Below are 23,997 nucleotides of genomic sequence, written 5' to 3'. Positions count from 1 at the left end.
TGGGTTGTTATAGTGGGGTATCTGTGAGGTGTTGGGGTGATGGGGGTGAGGGTAGAGGTTGTTGTTTGTGATGGCATGCAGGTTGGGTAGAGGATAAAGTAGTGAAAATTTGACTTACCAAGTCCAGTCCTCCTGCTACTCCTGCGAGGCCCTCAGGATGCATGATCGTCAAGACTTGCTCCTCCCATGTTGTTAGTTGTGGGGGAGGAGGTGGGGATCCACCACCAGTCCTCTGTATGGCTACCTGGTGTCTGGATACCACAAAACGCACCTTCCCCTGTAGGTCGTTCCACCTCTTCCTGATGTCATCCCGTATTCTTGGATGCTGTCCCACTGCGTTGACCCTGTCGACAATTCTTCACCATAGCTCTATCTTCCTAGCAATGGAGGTCTGCTGCACCTGTGATCCGAATAGCTGTGGCTCTACCCGGATGATTTCCTCCACCATGACCCTGAGCTCCTCTTCTGAAAACCTGGGGTGTCTTTGAGATGCCATGATGTGATGTGAGTGATGTGTGAGGTGATGGTTGATGTGATGTGTGGGGTGATGTGTTGGGGTGTGTTCTTTGAGGTGCGTGGATGTAGTATGAGTGATGGTGTTGTGTGCCTCTGGATGCTGGTGTTGTCTTTGCTATTCTCTCTCTCTCTGCTTCTTTCAAAATTTTCGTTGTAAGGGGTTGTGGGTAATGTGGGTGTGTGTTTTACAGTGGTGTGAGTGTGTGGGTGTGGTGTGTATGTGTATCAGGTGTGTGTTGGAATAGTCCAATGTGGTTGTGTTTTGTAAATGTGTTTGTATTTTGAGCGCAACGGTGTGTACCGCCAATGGATTACCGCGGTTGAAAGACCGCCGCATTGATTCGTGGGTCGTGATAGCGTGGGGGTATACCTGTTGGCGCGACGGTGTGGGTTTTGCTATCGCCAGTTTATCACTGACCTTTGGTGTGGCAGACTTGTGTAGGTGTCTGTATAGTGGTGGATTTCTAGATGTGGGTCATAATACCTGTAGCAGATTTCCGCCGCGGCCACGGTATGTTGGTGGCCGTCAGCACAGCGGCAAGCGGGATTTACCGCCAGGGTTGTAATGCGAGCCTATGTCTTTGATGGTTCAGCAGTCTGAGGCTTCCATTGCTGCTTCCATTATTTTTTGGGTTACTGGGTAGGTTGATGTGGTGTGTTGTCGGCTTGGATATGAGTTTCCTATTACATGGTCTCTGTCTCTGTATCCAAAATCATGGGCAACCATCATATTATTGGCCCTGTGTTCTATTCTTTTCTCTCTTTACACTTTTTTTCCTTCTTATTCACTACATTTGTTCCCTTCCTCCGAGGTCTCTCCAGGAACGATGGCACTGAACACATCCCTCTTGTATAGACACTGCTCATACATATACTTCACAAACAAGAGTGGGCCGTTCAGTCTTAAAAGTACATATCCACATAACAAATACAAACACTCTTAATGATGGCTCCCCCTCTCATAAAATTAAATCACTTTATACCTCAACCATCTTGATAACCGCAAAATAAGTAGACTATTATCACCAACTTAATGGTGATATTAACCTACTTCCTACTTTAGGAAACTAAAATAGGTTGCACTGAAGCGTCAAATGTGCAGTTTGTTTCGGTTCAATACAATATCAACTTTCCTGCAAAAAAAAAATGAATGGTGATCTTACCCTAATCACAAAAATGCCAACACTGTCCATAATGCATTTGGGAAGAGGAAGGTTGTCGGCTTATCTCAAATGTGTCCAAAGATAGCTTAACTCTCTATATTGTTAACATTTATGCCCCTTCTGGGGTGACTTGTAAATTGGATTGATCTCAATAAAAGAATTCCAGAATTACCAAATATTAGTAACATAATTTTAGGTGATGATTTTCACCTCCCATAGGATAGTACCATAGACAGGCTTCAGCATACAAGTATAATGCTTGTACATCTCATGCACCCATGTGTAAATTATGTAACAATCAGGTAGATAAATGGTGTTTACACAACTCAAGGTGTAATGAATAGATTTTATTGTCTCACCCTCTTAACATTATGTTCAGATTAGATCACACAATCACCAGCAATTCTCTGGTTGCACAGTCCACAAACCCTTATGTGGAAAAAATATTGATTATGCCTGAATCTCTTTAAATCTCATACAAACAATGAACAAAGGCATCCTCAGTGACCCAACATGTATAGAACTCATAAGGAGCTTGATCTCCAGTGTGAGAAACTAGATAGTTGCTTGATTGGAGTGTGGGCCCTGGTCAAGCAACAGCCACAATCTCTTACAGGGTGAACCACAAAAAATCACTAAATTAACCTGGGTTTAACCCTTGGTAGCTTGGCATACAAAAAGCAGTCAGGCTTAACTTAAAGGCAATGTATAAAGTATTCTCTTTTTTTTTTTTTTTCCCAGTCTTTGCTGACTCTTTGTGTGTGACCTTAGGACTCTGGGCACTGCCCCACTGTCTGGCAGTGAGAAAGTGGGCACGCCTGTCCTACCTATGATAGGAAGGCGCAAGTAGGGACATGGTTGAGGTGCTGAAACCAGGAGAGCCCTGTGAAACAGGATTACCACATACCCAGCCCTGGCTACTAAGGGGACATGCACTGGGTGTGCCATCCCCTAGAAGACCCTGTTAACCATGTCCTAGGCCTATGGAAGAGGCCTGCAGAGACACCAGGGCACCTACACTCAGGATGGCAGTCCCTATTTGGGGGCCAACTTTGAGCTTTCTTACACCTTTCCCAGAGGACCCTGATGGTAGAGCTGGTGGTAGGTGGAGGCCAGGGTGGGTATGCAAAGGTGTACCCTGTCTGGGAGCTCCCCATATATGTGTCCAATACCTAAAGGGGGAGGGTCAGCCACATTCCTAAGGGTGGGCCTGTCCTCTACTAGTGGCCGTGGGCCATGGGCACTGTCCTCCTGTATGGATAAGGTGGAAGTGTGCATGCCTGTTCTTAACTGCAGGGGAGGTGGTGCTAACCAACGTGTGTGAGTCCCGTCATGACATGGCCCAGGCTGTGCACAGAGGCCCTGGGGCCTTTAGAGCTACTGAGTCTGGCATGCAAGGACAGTGGGTGCACATTTACATGCTGGGGGATGTCATGTATGTTGTACCTGGCACAGCTTGTCAACAGGGGCACCCTTTTCGGGGGAATAGATCCCGGCAGAGGGGGGCTGTCCATGCCCATGTGAATGTGGGAGTTCATATATATATATATATATATATATATATATATATATGAGGAGCATGGTATGGCTGGCCTCGAGGTGTCTACATGCCACAGGACATCGTATGCTTAAATGAGACTGGGACAACTTGTCAGTGTGTGCATACTTGCACACAGGGTTGCCATATGTAAGTGGCGACTGGTATCAATCACCTTGGTGTGCAACTTGCACCTGGTGTTTTTCCTATGTAGGTATGGGAGCTGGCATCACTTGCCAGGGTGTGCACATTTGCACATGGGCACCCTAATATAGGAACTGGGCCTGATCGAGCAGGCCAATATTAACGCATGTGCACCTTCGCGGTGGCTTTAATGAAAGTGCCCCACATGCCCCGTCAGGTATGGGAGTGCGCCAGGGCATATGTGCTCCAGGGAGTGCCGAATACCCATGCATGTTCGCACTACCTATGAGAGCTGCCCTGCCCATAAGGTAACATGGGAGAAAGTCTTATTAAGTCTGGCTGCAATAGTAGATTGCAGAGGAGCAGTCTCATGGTGTTTACTATCGTTACCCCCTTCTGATGGTAAAGGTGGTTTTATCATCGATGTCCTAAAAATGCCACTCCTGGGAACTGGGCATTTCTAGATTGTGAGGTGGTGCTGGTGTCTTATAAATTAGGCTTCATTCAAAAGTTCACGGGGGTTATTACACATCTGTGCATTCCCCAGGCAACCGCTATACTACTTGGGCATTGGGAATGACCGATCCCTGCCATTTGGGACCTGGATAGATAGATTGGGGGAGAGGTTTTTGACTCTTGGCCTCTCTGAGCCAGATCATGGTCCCACAAAGATAAAGATCTACATTCCAGAGCCTCAGGGAGGATAGGAAGGAAATTTAGGAGCGACATCTGTGGTTCAAAGGAGAATCCTTTGAACCACCCTCAACTTAAAAGGAACCATCTAGTATAACTAAGGACACTCAACATCTGCAAGGCAGAGTAACCTCTACAGTGATGCGGGACCAGTGCTGTTGGACCACGTGGGCACACCGCCAGAGGAATCTATTTTGCCCAGGAGGATAACTGTCCGAGGAGGGGATCCCTTCCTGCTTTGAGACTGGCCTGGGGCTGATAGCCTGCTACTGTGTAGCATCCTGAAAGGTAATTCACCCAGGGCAGGTTGGCTTGCCCATTTTTCTCTGAGAAGGTCTCAGGAACATCAAAGACCTCCTTGGAGTGACTTACATCAATGACCAGTAATATCTGGAAAGCAGTTCCCTTTGCTGCTTTTACATTGTATGCTGGACTTCACCTGGCAGCAGCGGCATTAGCATGGCCTAGTTTTGTGTCTGGAGACCAGAACTGCCTGGTGTAGAGCTTGCCAAGGACTGATTGCACTTCAGGTGACTGATCCTTCATCATGAGGACCACTGCACGCTGAGACATCTTGGTGTGAACAGAATCACCCAGTGATGTGTACGGTACCCTGTTCATTTGCTGCAACCCTCAGTGATGGGGTGCAACCTGAATTGTGCTGCACTTGGCCTTGTATGGCACAGCTGATCTTGTGTCGAAGTGTGTGACTGGGAAGTCTGGTGCGAATACAAGTCATTGTGTACAAGACAGTGTGCCGCGTTTCAGAGAGGTATGGAAACCAAGTTTCAGGTGTGACCAGATGGTCTAGTGTGACTCACGTCATTGTGTGCCAGACGTTGTTCCTCCCATAGGGGTGCGGGATTTACATCATTCAGGGAGAGTCCAGTATTGTCTGGTGTGGTTCAAGCTATCACACACCAGGCTGGTGCCTCTTTCTGAGGAGGTACCACCTTGGGCATTGGCTTGTGAATGAATGTGCAGTCAGGGTGACTATGATCAGTGGACCATTAACGTTGTGCCTCCTTTTTGTGGCGGTACAGCACTGAGCACTTTTCACCTGGGATCGTAACTGTCTGGGGTCACTTGAGTCTTTGTGCCCCAGACAGTGGCATTTCCTGGTACTGCCGGTGTGGGCCTAGTAACTTGTTGTGTGCAGCAGGAGGTGTTGAGGGCGACTCACGTCCTAAAGGCACCTCTCCATTCTGGAGATGCTGAAATTGGTAACCATTTCATAACATTAAACTGTCTGGCTGGGATGGGCATGTCGGTGTCTAACAGCGACCCCAGTGACCCTTCCCCTGTGTTTTGCAGACCTCTGTGTGAACCTCCTCTGGGGAGCCCAAACACCTCCTCCTCATTTGTTTACCACTGTTGTCTTTCGTTTCACCCACCTGGATGCCAGAACTCTGAGAGATGTGACTTAGTCCCAAGCGGCCTGGTAACCAAGGAATGGTTGATGCAATCTTTAGTTTGTGGAGGGGTGGGATAGATAAAGCCGGTTGGTGGGTAAAGGGTGGTTTGTGACCCAGAGTGTCTGCATACACAGTGGAATCCCCTATCTGGATATCAGGGTACAGCATACAAGTGTGTGTGTGCACGTGCTGATTGATACCCATGGCACTACAAGACGGTGCAGAGTGTATTTGCGGGAGCGAGTGCAGGTAAATGTGAAGGTAGCACTGTGGTGCTGCTGGTCATGTTTATCCTGTCAGGGAGTTCTTACAATTGGCATTGCATCTTACTAGTACGCCTTTTGCCACAGTGCTACAAGAAAGTGTTTTAAACATTTTGTTGCTAACATTGGGAACTGGTGTGCACCCTGAAGTTATATGTTACACTGATTGTGGGGAATTCTATGTTGGGCCCGGTGATGACAAAATTTGGCACCTCATGTGGGTGCAGGGAGGGAATGTTCTGTTTTCCTCATGTGCAGGTGGATGCAAAGGTAGTACCGTGGTGCCTCTGATCACGTTTATCAAGTCAGAAAGTTCCTACAGTTGGCATTACTTCACACTAATGCAGCTTCAGCCGCAGTGCTAAGTGAAAGTGTTTTAAACCTTATATGTACATTTTGCTGCTAATGTTGGTAACCGGGGTGCACCCTGAAGTTATGTGTTACACTGATTGTGCGGAATTCTAGATTGGGTCCTTTGCTGACAGTTTGGCAACTTATGTGGGTGCGGGGAGGGAATGTACTATTTTCCTCATGTAGAGTAGTTAGTATTTAATACAGTTGGCTTGATATTGTGACATCCATTGATAAGTGGGGTATGGGCCCAGAGTTACATTTTACGTATACTGTGATGGCAATGCTTGGGTTGAATACAATCTTTTTATACATACATTGTGTGAGAAGTCTCCTTCGTGCCATGCCACTGTGTGTGAAGTCTTCTTTGTGCTGGGTAGTGTTGTTGTCGGAGGGGGAAGTGCTGTGTCTTAGCTTTACACATTGCCTCTGTGATAAGCCTGACTGCTCTTTGCCAAGCTACCCAACAGTAAACACAGGTTAAGCAGTGAGTGCAATCACCCAACCATGATGGAAGTGGCGGGTTCTACCTGGTTAGGGTCTTGCCTCAGCCCACCAGAACTTACCGTCTCCAACAGTATTTATGGAGTACACAAATAGAAATAAAGTGAAAACGCAACACAAGAAAAATTTAGAAAAACAGAGTAAATTTTAGTACATAAAATGAGATAAAAACAACTAACATCCAATCAGTAGAACTCGGATACACCCCTCCCAAACAGGCTTACTGAAAGGTAGATTAGCAATAAACAACTTCAGATTGTTTAGCCACATCATTGAAAAAGCAAAGCTTCCTCTCCTCAACCTCAGTGGGCACAGTGATTGACGCTGAAAACGTCTTCAACAAAGTTTTTTACCTAGGCCCAACATTTATACATGTGGCCATGTCACTCTTGTAGCAAAGTACCATCTTGCCTGGCACGTTAGCCCCATTTTTACATGTATGTATGTTTGTTTTTGCCTGTGTCACTGAGATCCTGCAAGCCAGGACCCCAGTGCTCAAAAAGTGTGCCCTGTATGTGTTCCCTGTGTGGTGCCTAACTGTATCACTGAGGCTCTGCTAACCAGAACCTCAGTGTTTATGCTCTCTCTGCTTCTAAAATTGTCACTGCAGGCTAATGACAAATTTTACCAATTATAATTGGCACACTGGAACACCCTTATAATTCCCTAGTATATGGTACCTAGGTACCCAGGGTATTGGGGTTCCAGTAGATCCCTGTGGGCTGCAGCATTTCTTTTGCCACCCATAGGGAGCTCAGACAATTCTTACACAGGACTGCCACTGCATTGTTCAGGGCAATTTCCCCAGACTCTGTGAGTGCAGGTACACCATTACACGCGTGAACTACATTTGGTCAATATCTATGTGTAGCTTCACAATGGTAACTCCGAAGATGGCCATGTAACATGTCTAGGATCATGGAATTGTCACCCCAATTCCATTCTGGCATTGGGGTGACAATTCCATGCATCCCTAGGGCTCCAGCCTGGACCCCGGGTACTGCCAAACTAGCTCTCTGAGGTTTGCTCTGCAGCTACCGCTGCTGCCAACCCTCAGATGGGTTTCTGCCCTCCTGGGGTCTGGGCTGCCCAGTCCCAGGAAGGCAGAACAAAGTATTTCCTCTGAGAGAGGGTGTTACACCCTCTCCCTTTGGAAATAGGTGTTAAGGGCTGGGGAGGAGTAGCCTCCCGCAGCCTCTGGAAATGCTTTGAAGGGCACAGATGGTGCCCTCCTTGCATAAGCCAGTCTACACCAGTTCAGGGAGCCCCCTGCCCCTGCTCTGGCACAAAACTGGACAAAGGAAAGGGGAGTGACCACTCCCCTGTCCATCACCACCCCAGATGTGGTGCCCAGAGCTCCTCCAGTGTGTCCCAGACCTCTGCCATCTTGAATACAGAGGTGTGAGGGCATAATGGAGACCTCTGAGTGGCCAGTGCCAGCAGGTGACGTCAGAGACCCCTCCTGATAGGCTCTTACCTGGTTAGGTAACCAATCCTCCTCTGAGGGCTATTTAGGGTCTCTCCTGTCGGTTTCTCACCAGATAACGAATGCAAGATCTCACCAGAGTTCCTCTGCACTTCTCTCTTTGACTTCTGCCAAGGATCGACCGCTGAATGCTCAAGGACGCCTGCAAAACTGCAACAAAGTAGCAAGAAGTCTACCAGCAACATTGTAGCGCCTCATCCTGCCGGCTTTCTCGACTGTTTCCTGTTGGTGCATGCTCTGAGGGCTGTCTGCCTTCACCCTGCACTGGAAGCCAAGAAGAAATCTCCTGTGGGTCGACGGAATCTTCCCTCTGCTAACGCAGGCACCAAACTTCTCCATCACCGGTCCCCTGGGCCCCCTCTCATCTTGACGAGCATGGTCCCTGGAACACAGGAGCTGGATCCAAGTGTCCCCGACAGTCCAGTGGCCCTTCTGTCCAAATTTGGTGGAGGTAAGTCCTTGCCTCTCCACACCAGACAGTAATCCTGTGTACTGCGTGAACTGCAGCTGCTAGGGCTTCTGTGCACTTTTACAAGACTTCCTTCATGCACAGCATAGCCCAGGTCCCCAGTACTCCATCCTGCATTGCCCAATTAGCTGAGTTGGAATCTGACTTCGTGGATCCCTCTTTTGTTGTGCTGAGAGGACCATCGTGCTCAGATCTTCTGAACACCTGTTCAGGTGCTTCTGCGGGTGCTGCCTGCTTCTGCATGGGCTCTCTTTGTTGCTGAGTGCCCCCTCTGTCTCCTCCTCCAAGGGGCGACCTTCTAGTCCTTCCTGGGCCCTGGCAGCACCCAAAATCTTCAACCATAACTCTTGCAGCTAGCAAGGCTTGCTTGCAGTATTTCTGCATGGAAACAACTCTGCATTCCTACAGCATGCTGTGGGACATCTTCTGACCAAAGGAGAAGTTCCTGGCATCTTCCGTTGTTGCAGAATCTTCAGCTTCTTCCACACAGAGGCAGCCCTTTTGCACCTTCATCCGAGGTTTAGTGGCCCCCCCTGACACTTGCGTGACTCTTGGACTTGGTCCCCTTCCTTTGCAGGTCCTCAGGATCAGGAATCCATCTTCAGTGCTTTGCAGTCAGTTGTTGTCTTTGCAGAATCCCCAATCTCGACTTTACTGTTTTTCTGGGGTAGTAGGGTAACTTTACTCCTACTTGTTAGGGTCTTGGGGTGGGGTATCATAGACACCCTTAGTGTTTTCTTACACTCCCAGTGACCCCCTACACACTACACTAGGCCTGGGGTCCATTCGTGGTTCGCATTCACTTTTGGAGTATATGGTTTGTGTTGCCCCTAGGCCTACTGTCGCCTATTGCATTCTATTGTGTTCTACAGTGTTTGCACTACTTTTCTAACTGTTTACTTACCTGAATTTGGTTTGTGTGTATATTTTGTGTATTTTACTTACCTCCTAAGGGAGTATATCCTCTGAGATACTTTTGGCATATTGTCACTAAAATAAAGTACCTTTATTTTTAGTAACTCTGAGTATTGTGTTTCTTATTATATAGTGCTATATGATATAATTGGTATAGTAGGAGCTTTGCATGTCTCCTAGTTCAGCCTAAGTTGCTCTGCTATAGCTACCTCTATCAGCCTAAGATGCTAGAACACTTCTAATCTACTAATAAGGGATAACTGGACCTGGAACAAGGTGTAAGTACCACAAGGTACCCACTATAAGCCAGGCCAGCCTCCTACAGTGGTGGTGCAGCGGTGGGATAAGTACTTGTAACTGCTTTACCACTTCATTGGTGCTTTTCATAAGAAAAACTTTAACCAAATACTGCAGAATATACACAGTAACCTAAACAGTTTAACTTTCCTTCTCTAAAACTTTCTGAAAAGTTTCGGAAAACTTTCAAATGTTTTCAAAAGTTTGTAAAAGTTTTTCTCTGTTCTTTAAAAAGTTCTAAAAACTTTTTTTTCTCTCTCTGTCCTAAACCTTTTATGTCATGTCTGCAGTAGAGCTTACTCCCACAGTTGTCCAGGCAACATATGGGAATCGAAACTTTAAAAGTTTGAGGGGTCTCTGCATTGAAAGAGGTTTAGCAATTGGTAAGAATCCTACCAAGAATCTTCTCCTTAGCCTTCTCCTAGAAAGTGACCAGAACCAGTCTGGCTCATCCCAGGATCAGGAGACAGGGGAGGGGGGTACCCCGCCAGACTCAGAGGAGTCCCCTGAGGATGCTATGGAGGGTTCTTCCAAGGACCTGTCAGCTAACAGGCCATCTAGTGACACTGGTAGTGAGAGGGGGTCACACACTAGTAGGGCACCTTTTACTCCTAAAGGCCAGGTTACTAGAGTCCAGTCAGTTAGGGACAGGACTCTCTCTGCCAATTTGCACACTTCTTCTGTGTCTCACAATTCCCAAGCCTCCCACCCTGAGGATAACTTAATGGAAAGGGAACTCAGAAAGCTGAGGTTGGATGAGGCCAGGCTGAGGCTTAAACAGAAGCAGCTGGCCTTAGACAGGGAATCTCTGGATGTGGAAAGGGAAAGGCAGAGGCTGGGGTTAGTTCAACATGGTGGCAGCAGTGTTTTTGATAGCAATCCTGTTAGAGAGCAAGATTCCAGAAACCTGCATAGGATAGTCCCCCCTTACAAGGAGGGGGATGTCATTAACAAGTGATTTGCTGCACTTGAAAGAGCCTGTATAGTACAGTTAGTCACTCAAAGGCAGTGGGCTGCTATCTTGTGGCTATCATTCACTGGTAAGGCTAGGGATAGGCTTCTTAATGTCAGATTAAGTGATGCTATTAACTACAAGGTTTTGAAGGATGCACTCTTGGATGGATTTGGCTTAACCACTGAACAATACAGGATTAAGTTCAGAGACACCAGAAAAGAATCCTCTCAAGACTGGACAGACTTTGTAGACTGTTCAGTGAAGGCCTTGGAGGGTTGGTTACATGGCAGTTAGGTGACTGACTATGAAAGCCTTTATAATCTAATCCTGAGAGAGCATATTTTGAACAATTGTGTGTCTGATTTATTGCACCAGTACTTGGTAGACTCAGATCTGACCTCTCCCCAAGAATTGGGAAAGAAGGCAGACAAATGGGTCAGAACAAGAGTGAACAGAAAAGTTCATACAGGGGGTGACAAGGATGGCAAGAAGAAGGATGGTAAGTCTTCTGACAAGTGTGGGGACAAAAATAAAAAAACATTCTGAGTCTTCATCAGGCCCACAAAAATCCTCTTGGGGTGGTGGGTCCAAATCCTCTTCTCACAATCAGAAAAAGCCATGGTGTTATTTATGTAAAGTAAAAGGCCATTGGGCAATTGATGCCACTTGTCCAAAGAAAAACACTAAGGCTCCCACTACCCCAACTACAACCACTAGTGCCCCTAGAAATAGCAGTGGTGGTGGGAAGTCTACTACAAATAGTAAATCCAAGGGTGTAGCTGGGCTCACTATTGGCAGTGTAGTTGGGGTTGGTCTTGTTAGGGAGACCACATAGGCTGTTTTAGTCTCTGATGGTGGCATTGACGTTGCCACCTTGGTTGCTTGTCCCCTTAATATGGGTAAGTACAAGCATCTACCCCTAGTTAATGGTGTTGAGGTTGAGGCCTATAGGGACACAGGAGCCAGTGTAACTATGGTTATAGAGAAACTGGTTCACCCTGATCAACACCTACTTGGTCAGCAGTACCAAGTGGCTGATGCTCACAATAACACACTTAGCCACCCCATGGCTGTTGTGATTCTCAACTGGGAGGGCGGGGAGGGTTACTGGTCTAAAGAAAGTTGTGGTAGCCACTGAATTACCTGTATATTGCTTACTAGGCAATGATTTGGAGACATCAGCTTGGGCTGAAGTGGAGTTGGAGGCTCTTGCAGCAATGCTGGGCATTCCTGGGCATATTTTTGCTTTGACAAGGGCTCAGGCCAGAAAGTAAAAAGGACAGGGAAACTTAGATCCTGGAACAATGGACCAAGTGTTCCCAAAAGCTAGGGGTAGGAAGGGTAAATCCTTGCCCATTATCCCTCCCTCACCAGAAGATTCCCCTTTTGAGGAAGGGGAATCCACTCCCTGTGCTGAACCTACACCAGATGAGCTGGCAGCAGACACTGCTGAGCTTTTGGGTGCAGGGGGTCCTGATAGGGAAGAGCTGAGTGTGGCACAGCAAACCTGTCCCACACTAGAGGGTTTGAGACAGCAAGCTGTCAAGCAGCAGAATGGGGATGTCAGTGATAGCCATAAGGTGTATTTGGAAGCCAACCTCTTGTATTCTGAATCAAGGGACCCTAAACCTGGAGCTGCCAGGAGATTGGGCATCCTTTTGCAATACAGAGAGTTCCTTCTTACCTTGGCACATGACATTCCTTTGGCTGGGCATTTGGGCCAAAGTAAAACTTGGGACAGACTTGTTCCCCTGTTTTACTGGCCTCATATGTCAGAGGACACTAAAGAGTTTTGTCGCTCTTGTGTGACCTTCAAGCCAGTGGCAAGACTGGTGGCACTCCAAAGGCCCCCTTAATTCTACTTCCAGTGGTTGGGGTGCTCTTGGAAAGGGTAGGGGTTGACATTGTTGGCCCCCTTGACCCTCCAACAGCTTCAGGCAATAGGTTTATCCTCGTGGTAGTGAACCATGCCACTAGGTATCCTGAAGCAATCCCCTTAAGGACCACTACAGCTCCTGCAGTGGCAAAGGCCCTCCTGGGAATCTTTTCCAGAGTAGGCTTCCCTAAGGAAGTTGTGTCAGACAGAGAAAGTAACTTCATGGCTGCATACCTGAAAGCAATGTGGAAGGAGTGTGGTGTAACATACAAGTTCACTACTCCTTATCATCCACAAACAAATGGCCTGGTCGAGAGGTTTAATAACACTCTCAAAGGTATGATAATGGGACTCCCTGAAAAAGTCAGAAGGAGATGGGATGTCCTGTTACCTTGCCTCCTTTTTGCTTGCAGGGAGGTACCCCAGAAAGTAGTGGGCTTTAGCCCCTTTGAACTCCTCTTTGGGCACCCTGTAAGAGGTCCCCTTGCACTTGTTAAGGAGGGTTGGGAACAACCTTCAAAAGCTCCTAAACAGGACATAGTGGATTATGTACTTGGCCTAAGATCAAGAAGGGCTGATTACATGAAAAAGGCCAGTAAAAACCTTCAGGCCAGCCAGGAGCTGCAAAAGCCATGGCATGATCAGAATTTGTCCAGAAATCCGTCTTCAGTGCTTTGCAGTCAGTTCTTGTCTTTGCAGAATCCCCTACCTCGACTTTACTGTCTTTCTGGGGTAGTAGGGTAACTTTACTTCTACTTTTCAGGGTTTTGGGGTGGGGTATCTTGGACACCCTTAGTGTTTTCTTACACTCCCAGTGACCCTCTACACACTACACTAGGCCTGGGGTCCATTCGTGATTCGCATTCCACTTTTGGAGTATATGGTTTGTGTTGCCCCTAGGCCTATTGTCTCCTATTGCATTCTATTGTGTTCTACAGTGTTTGCACTACTTTTCTAACTGTTTACTTACCTGATTTTGGTTTGTGTATATATTAAGTGTATTTTACTTACCTCTTAAAGGGGTATATCCTCTGAGATAGTTTTGGCATATTGTCTCTAAAATAAAGAACCTTTATTTTTAGTAATTCTGAGTATTGTGTTTCTTATGATATAGTGCTATATGATATAAGTGGTATAGTAGGAGCTTTGCATGTCTCCTAGTTCAGCCTAAGCTACTCTGCTATAGCTACCTCTATCAGCCTAAGCTGCTAGAATACTTCTAATCTACTAATAAGGGATAACTGGACCTGACACAAGGTGTAAGTACCACAAGGTACCCACTATAAGCCACGCCAGCCTCCTACAACTCTATTCTGCACTCTATTAATGATGAGCTCTCTAATAAATTTGCTCTTTCCTAAGGAACCAGCCAAGGCTGCCCCTTTTGCCCCTTCTATTTATTCTATCCATAGAACATTTAGGGGGTCATTCCAACCCTGGCGGTCAGTGTTAAAGCGGCGGCAAAACCGCCAACAGGCTGGCGGTAAAGAAAATGCAATTCTGACCCTGGCGGAAACCGCCAACAGAGACCGCCACTTTAACACATCGCCCGCCATGGCGGGATAAACAAACAGTGCGGCGGTCACCGCCAACAGACAGGCGGGAGACAATGTACCGCCCACCCTATCACAACCCACCAATCGGCCACCTTTTCCGGGGCGGTAGCCCCGCCGATAAAAACACAGCGGAAACAGACATTTCAAACGGAAAACGTTCACCTCCATACACCCCACGAGGAATCTGGACAGCATGGATCCCGAACTCCACATCCTCCCAGCTATTGTCTTCCTGCTCCTCTACCAGGAGCACGAACGCCGACACAGAAGACAACGTGAGTACTGCACCTACGACACAGGGGTGGGGGGAGGCAAACAATTTCGGGGACACACATATGCGACACACCCACCCTCACCCTCACCCACTACAACACACACATCAATGCATAGCAACACATCACAGTTACCCCCCCACCCCCCCTGGAAGAATGCAAAGACAAAAGGAAATGATTATAAACTTAGAAATATATTGTATGACTGAGTATAAAATATATCACACATCTATAACTTTATATACATAAAGGGGGTTATTCTAACTTTGGAGGAGGTGTTAATCCGTCCCAAAAGTGACGGAAAAGTGACGGATTTACCACCAGCCGTATTACGAGTCCATTATATCCTATGGAACTCGTAATACGGCTGGTGGTATATCCGTCACTTTACTGTCACTTTTGGGACGGATTAACACTCCTCCAAAGTTAGAATAACCCCCAAATTGTCCAGTCCGATATGTGTATCAGCCATTGTTCGTGGGCCACTGGGCCAAAATCACATGGGCAAAGCCCACACAGGATACCTGACTCCTACGGAGAGAACACTGCAGGGGCATCAGATAGGAAAACTACAGGCACCTCAGGGGGAAGGGAAGGGGGGGCACCTCAGCCAGATGAGTCCACGACGCCAGATCCACGAGGGGCCTTCATGGCCACTGTGCCATCCTGGGGAGTGCAAAGCCACAGTCTCTCAAGTCTCTACAGTGGGTGGCTTGCCCACTGGACCATCCTGGGGAGTGCAAAGCCACAGTCTCTCTAGTCTCTACAGTGGGTGGGTTGCCCACTGGACCATCCTGGGGAGTGCAAAGCCACAGTCTCTCAAGTCTCTACAGTGGGTGGCTTGCCCACTGTGCCATCCTGGGGAGTGCAAAGCCACAGTCTCTCAAGTCTCTACAGTGGGTGGCTTGCCCACTGGACCATCCTGGGGAGTGCAAAGCCACAGTCTCTCAAGTCTCTACAGTGGGTGGCTTGCCCACTGTTCCATCCTGGGGATTGCAAAGCCACAGTCTCTCAAGTCTCTACAGTGGGTGGCTTGCCCACTGTGCTATCCTGGGGAGTACAAAGCCACAGTCTCTCAAGTCTCTACAGTGGGTGGCTTGCCCACTGTGCCATCCTGGGGAGTGCTAAGCCACAGTCTCTCAAGTCTCTGCAGTGGGTGGTTTGCCCACAGTTCAATCCTGGGCAGTGCAAAGCCATAGTCTCTCTAGTCAATATCAGTCTCCACTGGTACTGGAGGGGGACTAGTGCCCAGAGTGCTTCGTGCAGCCCTGCCCGACACAGATGCGGGCCTGCCCCTTCCGCCAATGGGCCAGCGGTGCTTGAGATGAAGGGCCCAGCGGAGCGGTGCTTGAGATGAAGGGCCCAGTTCAGCGGTGCTTGAGATGAAGGGCCCAGTTCAGTGGTTCTTAAGACGGCGGTGCCCAGCGGAGCGGTGCTTGAGACGGCGGTGCCCAGAGGAGCGGTGCTTGAGATGAAGGGCCCAGCGGAGCAGTGGTTGAGATGAAGGGCCCAGTTCAGCGGTTCTTGAGATGAAGGGCCCAGTTCAGCGGTTCTTGAGACGGCGGTGCCCAGCGCAGCGGTGCTTGAGACGGCGGTGCCCAGCGGAGCGGTGCTTGAGATGAAGGGCCCAGTTCAGCGGTGCTTGAGATGAAGGGCCCAGTTCAGCGGTGCTTGAGACGGCGTTGCCCAGCGGAGCGGTGCTTGAGACGGAGGTGCCCAGCTGAGCGGTGCTTGAGATGAAGGGCCCAGCGGAGCAGTGCTTGAGATGAAGGGCCCAGTTCAGCGGTTCTTGAGATGAAGGGCCCAGTTCAGCGGTTCTTGAGACGGCGGTGCCCAGCAGAGCGGTGCTTCAGATGAAGGGCCCAGCGGAGCAGTGCTTGAGATGAAGGACCCAGCGGAGCAGTGCTTGAGATGAAGGGCCCAGCGGAGCAGTGCTTGAGATGAAGGGCCCAGCGGAGCGGTGCTTGAGATGAAGGGCCCAGCGGAGCGGTGCTTGAGATGAAGGGCCCAGCGGAGCGGTACTTCGGATGAGTGCCCAGTTCAGCAGATCAGCCCATGGCGTGGAGGTCATTCGCCACCTGACCTGTGGCTGGCTGCGCCTTCCTGCCCACCTGGGATCGGCCTGGTGGGACCCTCCTGGGCTGCAGTCCCAGGCCTGTTGGTCTCCTCCTGCCCACCTGGGATGGGGCATGCGGGGCCCTCCTGCTCAGCTGGGCTGCTGGCGGTCTTGTCGGGCGTGCTGCCCTTCCCAGCCTTCCCTGGTCGCCTGTGGCCCTTCCCCACCTTTGACGGTGTGCCAGGTGGCACCACACTCCCTGCCGGAGCCCTGGTAGGAATTTTTGTCCCAGGTGTTTTAGGCCTCTCGCGCCGGGCACTGACAATTTTGGCATGTTTTTGCAGCGGTGGCCTGCCCGTGCCTTGGCTCCCTACTGAGCTGCCTGCCCTTGAGGGTGGGGGACTTCACAGTCCATGGAAGACTGTCTTCTGAGGGCCCGCTGTTGTGGTGGCTGAGGTGCTGACTGGAGCCTTTTTAGATGGACGGGGTGGGGGAGTTGTTGGGAAGAGGTCAAGTTTGGAAAGGAAAATAAGTTTAGGAAGAGAGGGACGGGTAGGTGTAGTAGGTATGGGAGTGGAGGAGGAGGTTGTGGTTGTAGGAGTTTGAAGTCTGGTGTCTTTGGGTGCAGGTGCTTGTGCTGGAGGCTGTCGTGAGGTGGAGGGCTGTTGGGTGGGTGGCTGCCTGCGTTTGTGTAGCTTGGAAGAGGGGGTGACAGACACACTGGGAGAGGACACAGGGGACGTGTGAATGGTAGTGGGGGTGGTGACTGCACGTGTGCGGGGGGTTCTGGTGGGTGTTCTGGTGATGGACGTAGTGGCTGAAGATGTTGTGCATGCAGGTGTGAGTGGAGACATGACAGGGAGGGAGGAGGGAGACGAGGAGGAGGGGGACACAGTGGAGGCAGTGGGTGTTGGTATGTCTGCATGTGGATGTTGCTTGTGTGAATGCTTGTGTGATGTGTGGTGCTTATGTCTGGATGAGATTCCCTTGGGTGTTGAGGTGTGTGCAGGCAGGTCTGATGGTGTGTCTGGGATAGGCAGAGGTACAGGGGATTGGGTCTGGGTGGAGGAAGTTGGAGGGGGGAGGCTAGAGACAGGGACAATTGCTGCCATCAGTGCTGAGGCCAGAGTGTTGAACGATCGCTGATGGGCAGCCTGACCCGAATGAATGCCCTCCAGATATGCATTACTCTGGTGCACCTCCCTTTCTACACCCTGGATGGCATTCAAAAGGGTAGACTGCCCAACAATGAGCATCCGCAGGAGGTCAATGACCTCCTCACTGAGGGCAGAAGGGGTGACTGGGGCAGGGCCTGAGGTGCCTGGGGCGAAGGAGATGCCCACCTTCCTGGGTGAGCGGGCATGGGGCAAACGCTGAGGAGCTGCTGGGAGGGCAGTGCTGGTGCGCTGGGTGGCAGCTGTACCTGTTGTAGCGGGGGCACGGATGTTGCCGCCACCACCAGGGAGCTCCCTTCAGAGGACGAGTCGCTGTCACTGACATCCGCACTGTGGAGCTCCCCTCGCCCTCCGTCTCACTGTTGAAATCCGAGTCAGTTGCATGGCCCGCCATGGCCATGTGAGATGCAGCTCCCTCGTGCTCCGATGCCACTTCTCCTCCGCCTGATGATGCTAATGCACAAATGAACAGGAAGACAACAAAAGGGGGGTGGGGAAAAAGAAAGAAATGTTGAGTGCATGCATTGGCGACACCGTTGGCGGACAGGACAGACACAGAAGCCCCCTGCACTACGCCGCGCACTTGGGGTCAACTACGCAATCCGTGGGACATGGCCTACAAGCCTATGGGTGACCTCTGCTCACATACATGACACAGGGCAATGAATAGCTGTACTTGGCACCCTACAGAGGTGGGGGCGGGGCACAGGGCCATGCCTTACGGAGGGGCCTAGCCTACAGATATCGCACTGGCCTAGGGATACCCACAGCCCTCCTCCCCCACCCAGACACCTCCACTGCGCGCAAAGTAACCAGGAATTGAGTGTACTCACCCCCTTGTGTCTGCTGTGATGTCCTCACGCGCCCATCCAACTCGGGGTAGGCCACTGCCAGGATCCGGGACATCAGGGGGGTCAAAGTACAACGTGCACCCCTCCCACGTTGGGAGGCCATCCCCAGCTGAGCCTCCGCCGTCTTCCTGCTCCAGCGTCGGATGTCCTCCCATCTCTTCCTGCAGTGGGTGCCCCGTCACTGGTGGACCCCCAGGGTCCGGACGTCCTTGGCGATGGCATGCCAAATACCGATTTTCTGGTGGGCGCTGACCTATGTGACATGTACAGGGAGAGAAGAATAATCATCACCTTCTGCATGCTCGATGTGAGTGGCCCCCCCATCCCCACCCTTGCCATGTGGCACATGCTCTCATCTGTCGTTTGATGCATGCCTCAATCGCTCCCCTCCCAACCAGCTTTCATCCACCTGACTCAACACAGGCATTGCCCACAAAGCATGGTCCCAGTGTACTTACCTGTTGGTCTGGAGGACCGTAGAGTTCCGCATATTGGGGGAGGACCCGATCCACAAGTTTCTCCAACTCCTGAGCAGTGAAGGAAGGGGCCCTTTCCCCAGTCGCATGAGCCATTGTCTCTTCCAGACCGTGGTCACAGCAGCACTTGCAGTGTAGGTCCTCTCCTGTGGAAGATCAGGAATCGAGTGATTAAGCTGATAGAAAATGGCGGTCACGCCCGCGGCGGTGCGTACCGTAGCGGTGCGTACCGCGACCGCCGGCGCACATCGTCATTGGCTCCTGAGACCCATAGGGTTCAATATAAACCAATGCAGCTTTGCGCCACGGTCTTCGACCGCCTACCGCCACGGTGTCCCACGCCAGCGCATTGACCTCACATCCCATTGTCGCACTTCACAGGTCAGTCAGCCGCCATTTCAAGGGCCCACATGCCTTATTTTCTACTGCGTCACACATACCTAGGCCTTGCATCGACACTCATATAAGCCATTCAACGCATTGGGAATCGTGTTTTGTGCAAACTGTGGTTACGTACTTGTGGGTTGATTGACTCTGTGCTCGCTGTTGTCCTTCATAGGCAACGTCCACTGGGACATGCAAGGAGTTGGAGAAATCTTCCCATGTACAGACCTGTCGACAATGGAGGAAAGACATGTCATACTGACATACAGGCTTGACCGAGCCACTATACAGGAACTGTGTACCCAGTTGGAGCCAGACCTGATGTCACCAATCTGCCAACCCACAGGGATCCCCCCTCGAGTGCAGGTGCTGTCAGTACTCCATTTCCTTGCAAGTGGGTCATTTCAAACAACAGTGGCCATATCATCAGGGATGTCCCAGCCCATGTTTTCCAAGGTGTTGTCCAGAGTGTTGTCTGCCCTGCTGAAACACATGTGGAGCTACATCGTCTTCCCTGAGGTGGGGGATTTGGCTACAGTGAAGGCTGATTTCTATGCCCTTGGACATATCCCCAACATCATTGGTGCCATTGATGGGACACATGTTGCTTTGGTCCCCCCCAGCAGGAGTGAACAGGTGTACATGAACAGGAAGAGTTATCATTCCATGAATGTCCAGATGGTGTGTTTGGCGGACCAGTACATCTCCCATGTTAATGCCAAGTTCCCTGGGTCAGTGCATGACGCGTACATCATGCGGAATAGCAGCATCCCTTACGTGATGGGTCAACTCCAGAGGCACCATGTGTGGCTATTAGGATACTCTGGTTACCCAACCTGTCATGGCTACTGACCCCAGTGAGGAATCCCAGGACAAGGGCAGAGGAACGGTACAATGAGGCCCATGGGAGAACTAGGAAGGTGATCGAGCGGACCTTCGGCCTTCTGAAGGCCAGGTTCCGCTGCCTACATATGACTGGTGGATCCCTAATGTACTCACCAAAGAAGGTGTGCCAGATCATAGTGGCCTGCTGTATGCTTCACAACCTGGCTTTGCGACGCCAGGTGCCTTTTCTGCAGGAGGATGGTCCAGATGGTGGTGTTGTAGCAGCTGTGGAGCCTGTGGAGAGTGAAGAGGAGGAAGGCGAAGAGGACGACATAGAGAACAGGAACACAGTAATACTGCAGTATTTTCAATGACACACAGGTAAGAATCCACACCGGCATATTACATATACTTAACCCCTACTACCTCTCTACTGTCTGTCCTTTTCCCCCAGTGTATGGTAACTGAGTTGTGACTTTCCCTTCCAGTTTCAGAGATGTGGGCCCCACTGCGTGACATCTGCTTTATTTCCCCATGGACTACAGCTGTGTGACATTGGCATGTTGGCATCACAATGTGAATATGCCATTTGGCACGGTAATGTCTAATACATTTGTACATAATCACAGCCAGACTCCAGATTGTTTTATGCAATAAGTGTGTTTATTACAGTGGTCTAAATTGGTGGGTGGTTGCAAATGGTTGAGGTGTGATGGTGGAGGATTGTCCATGGCAGAATCCAGACTATCAGTATCACAGGTGCATTGTCCAGATGCCTGTGGAAAGTGGAGCAGGGGCAGTGTAAGAATGGACAGGGTGTCAATGTGGGACAGTTAGATGACAATCAGGGAGGTATCCTTTGCTGGCAGGGGTCTTGGCATCTTACTCTGTCTTCTTCCTGGATCTCAGGGCCGCTTGCGGGGTGGTTCACCTTCTGCAGGGGGTGGGGTTCTGGTGGCCTGTTGGTCTTGTGTCGGGGCCTCCTGTCCACTAGCGCCGGCGGAGGTGGTAGGCAGTTCTTGGTCCATGCTAGTGTCAGGGGCCCTTTGTGGTGCAACAGTGTCCCGCAATGTGGTGACTAGCTCATTCAGAGCCACTACGATGGTGCCCATGGCGGTACTGATGTTTCTCAGTTCTTCTCTGAACCCCATATACTGTTGCTCCTGCAGAAGCTGGATCTCCTGAAACCTGGCCAGGACCGTCGCCATCGTCTCCTGGGAGTGGTGGTATGCTCCCATGATGGAGGAGAGGGCCTCGTGGAGGGTGGGTTCCCTGGGCCTGTCCCCCCCCCTGTTGCACAGCAGCCCTCCCAGTTCCCCTGTTTCCCTGTTCCTCTGTCCCCTGGACCGTGTGCCCACTACCATTGCCATCAGGTCCCTGTTGTTGTTGGGGTGGTGGGTTAACCTGGGTGCCCTGTAGTGGTGGACACACCGCTGATTGACGTGTCCTGTGGACAGAGGTATGGGCCTGCTGGGTGGGTGCTGTGCTGGTGTTCCCAGAGGGGGGAAGGTCTGCTGTGGCCTGTGGCTGTCTGAGGGGAACCGACTGTCCAGAGGTCCCCGATGGGCCGGGCTGGTCATCTAGATCCAGGGAGACAGAGGTGCTGTCATCACTGTGGGCCTCTTCTGGGGGTGGAGTGGACATTTGTGGACCCTCCTGCGCGGTGACGTGGCGTTCGGGTCCTGCAGGGGTATAATAGTATGATTATTGCTTCTGTGTGTGCCATAGAGTGCAATGGGTGGGTTCCCGTGTACCCCTGTGCTTGCATTCCTGTGTGGGGGCTTTTGTGAAGGTGGTTTGGGGGGGGATGGGTATGTGCAGTGGGCATGCTTAGGTGATGGGTGTCCATGCTTAGTGGTCGCATGCAGTGCTTGGTGTTGGGATGGGTGGGTTGTGAGGGTGAGACATTTGCAAGGAGTAGGTGTGATGGGGGTGGGGGTATGAGTTGTCATGCTGGTGGGGTTGGGGGATGTAGTAATTAAGATATGACTTACCAGAGTCCATTCCTCCACCTTCTCCTGCGAGGCCCTCAGGATGCAGGATTGCCAAGACCTGCTCCTCCCATGTTGTAAATTCTGGGGGAGGAGGTGGGGGTCCGCCGCCAGTCCGCTGCACTGTGATGTTGTGCCTGGATACCATGGAACGCACCTTCCCCCGTAGGTCGTTCCACCTATTCCTGATGTCGTCCCGATTTCTTGGGTGCTCTCCCACAGCGTTGACCCTGCCCACTATTCTGCCCCATAGCTCCATCTTCCTGGCAAAGGTGGTGTGCTGCACCTGTGTCCCGAAGAGCTGTGGCTCTACCCGTACAATTTCCTCCACCATGACCCTGAGTTCAGCGTCAGAAAACCTGGGGTGTCTTTGCGGTGCCATGGGGTGGTTTGGGTGATGTGTGGGGTGGATTGTGTGGTGCTAAGTGTAGTGATGTGTATTGGTGTGTATTTAGACGTGTTTGGTAGTATAGCTGGGTGACAGTGAATTGCGCGTCTGTGTGCTCGGGTCTCTTATCTCTGTGCGTGTTCACGAATCTATAGGAGTAGGGGTTTGTGGGTGGTGTGGGTGTGTGTTTTATATTGTATTGGGTGTGTGGGAGTGGTGTGTGTATGTGTATCAGGTGTGTGTATTTCGAATTGTCCAATGTGGCTGTGTTTTGTATATTTGTGTGTATTTTGAGCGCGGCGGTGTGTACCGCCAATGGAATACCGCGGTTGAAAGACCGCCGCGTGGATTCGTGTGTCGTGATAGTGTGGGCGTATTTCTGTTGGCGTGACGGTGGAGGTTTGGTCATCGCCAGTTTCTCGCTGCCCTTTGGTGTGGCGGACTTTTGTGGATGTCTGTATTTTGGCGGTTTGCCTGTTGTGGGTCAGAATGACCGTGGCGGTTTACTGCAGCCGCGGCGGTGTTATGGTGGTCTTCTGCACGGCGGTAAGCGCCTTTTACCGCCGAGGTTGGAATGACCACCTTAATGTATTGCATTAGAATCAGTAACCCGTTTGAAGGGATTCCATTTCCATTTAACCTAAACATATCTCTGCTTTTGCAGGCAATGTGCTATTCTTGTCAGAAAACACATTAGCTATCCCAGAAATTTTAAAAACAATTTCACAATATGCCAAGTTTTCAAAGCACTCAATCACGAAAAAATGTGTTTTTTATAATAAACGTATTGTGTTTTACCACAATCACCTCACACTCTAACCATAAATTGTACGCCAAACGTTTAAAATATTTAGACATAGAGTTTAGAGCCACTATTGAAGAATCGTCTATCCACATAGAATCATCCCTCCTAGAAAAAAAAAAAAAAAAAAATACTGGAAACGGGGTTACTTAACTTTAGTTCTTGGTAGGGATGGTTGAATCTATCAAAATGACGTTGACTCCCCAAATCAACTTTACTTTAGGCATGTTCCCACTCTGGGGTTCTCCCGACTTTTAAAAATCTATCAGCAAAACTATCCTTAATTTTTTTATGGAAGGTTTTATATGGAAGAATACAACGGCTAAAATCGCACTTAAGAAGCCTAAAATGAAAATTTTCACAAGAGAACTTTGCCTTCCGAATTTCATTATCTACCAAACAGCATTCCTTGCCAGACAAGCCATACGGTGGATCAATCCTTTACCGATCAGCTGTTTCTCTTGGGCGGACATTCAAACAAACTTAGCGAAAGCTTTGTCACTCATAAACATCCTGACATTAAAATCCCTGAAGGTTCCACGCATTCTATCATCAAAGACACCGCAAATGCTGTCAACAAGCTTGACAAAATATTCAAAAACAAATTAAAAGGATTTGAGTTCTCAACTCATTCACC

The sequence above is a fragment of the Pleurodeles waltl genome, chromosome 5 (assembly GCF_031143425.1).
Source record: "Pleurodeles waltl isolate 20211129_DDA chromosome 5, aPleWal1.hap1.20221129, whole genome shotgun sequence".
Taxonomy (NCBI): Eukaryota; Metazoa; Chordata; class Amphibia; order Caudata; family Salamandridae; genus Pleurodeles; species Pleurodeles waltl.
Note: the sequence above shows the minus strand (reverse complement) of the source record.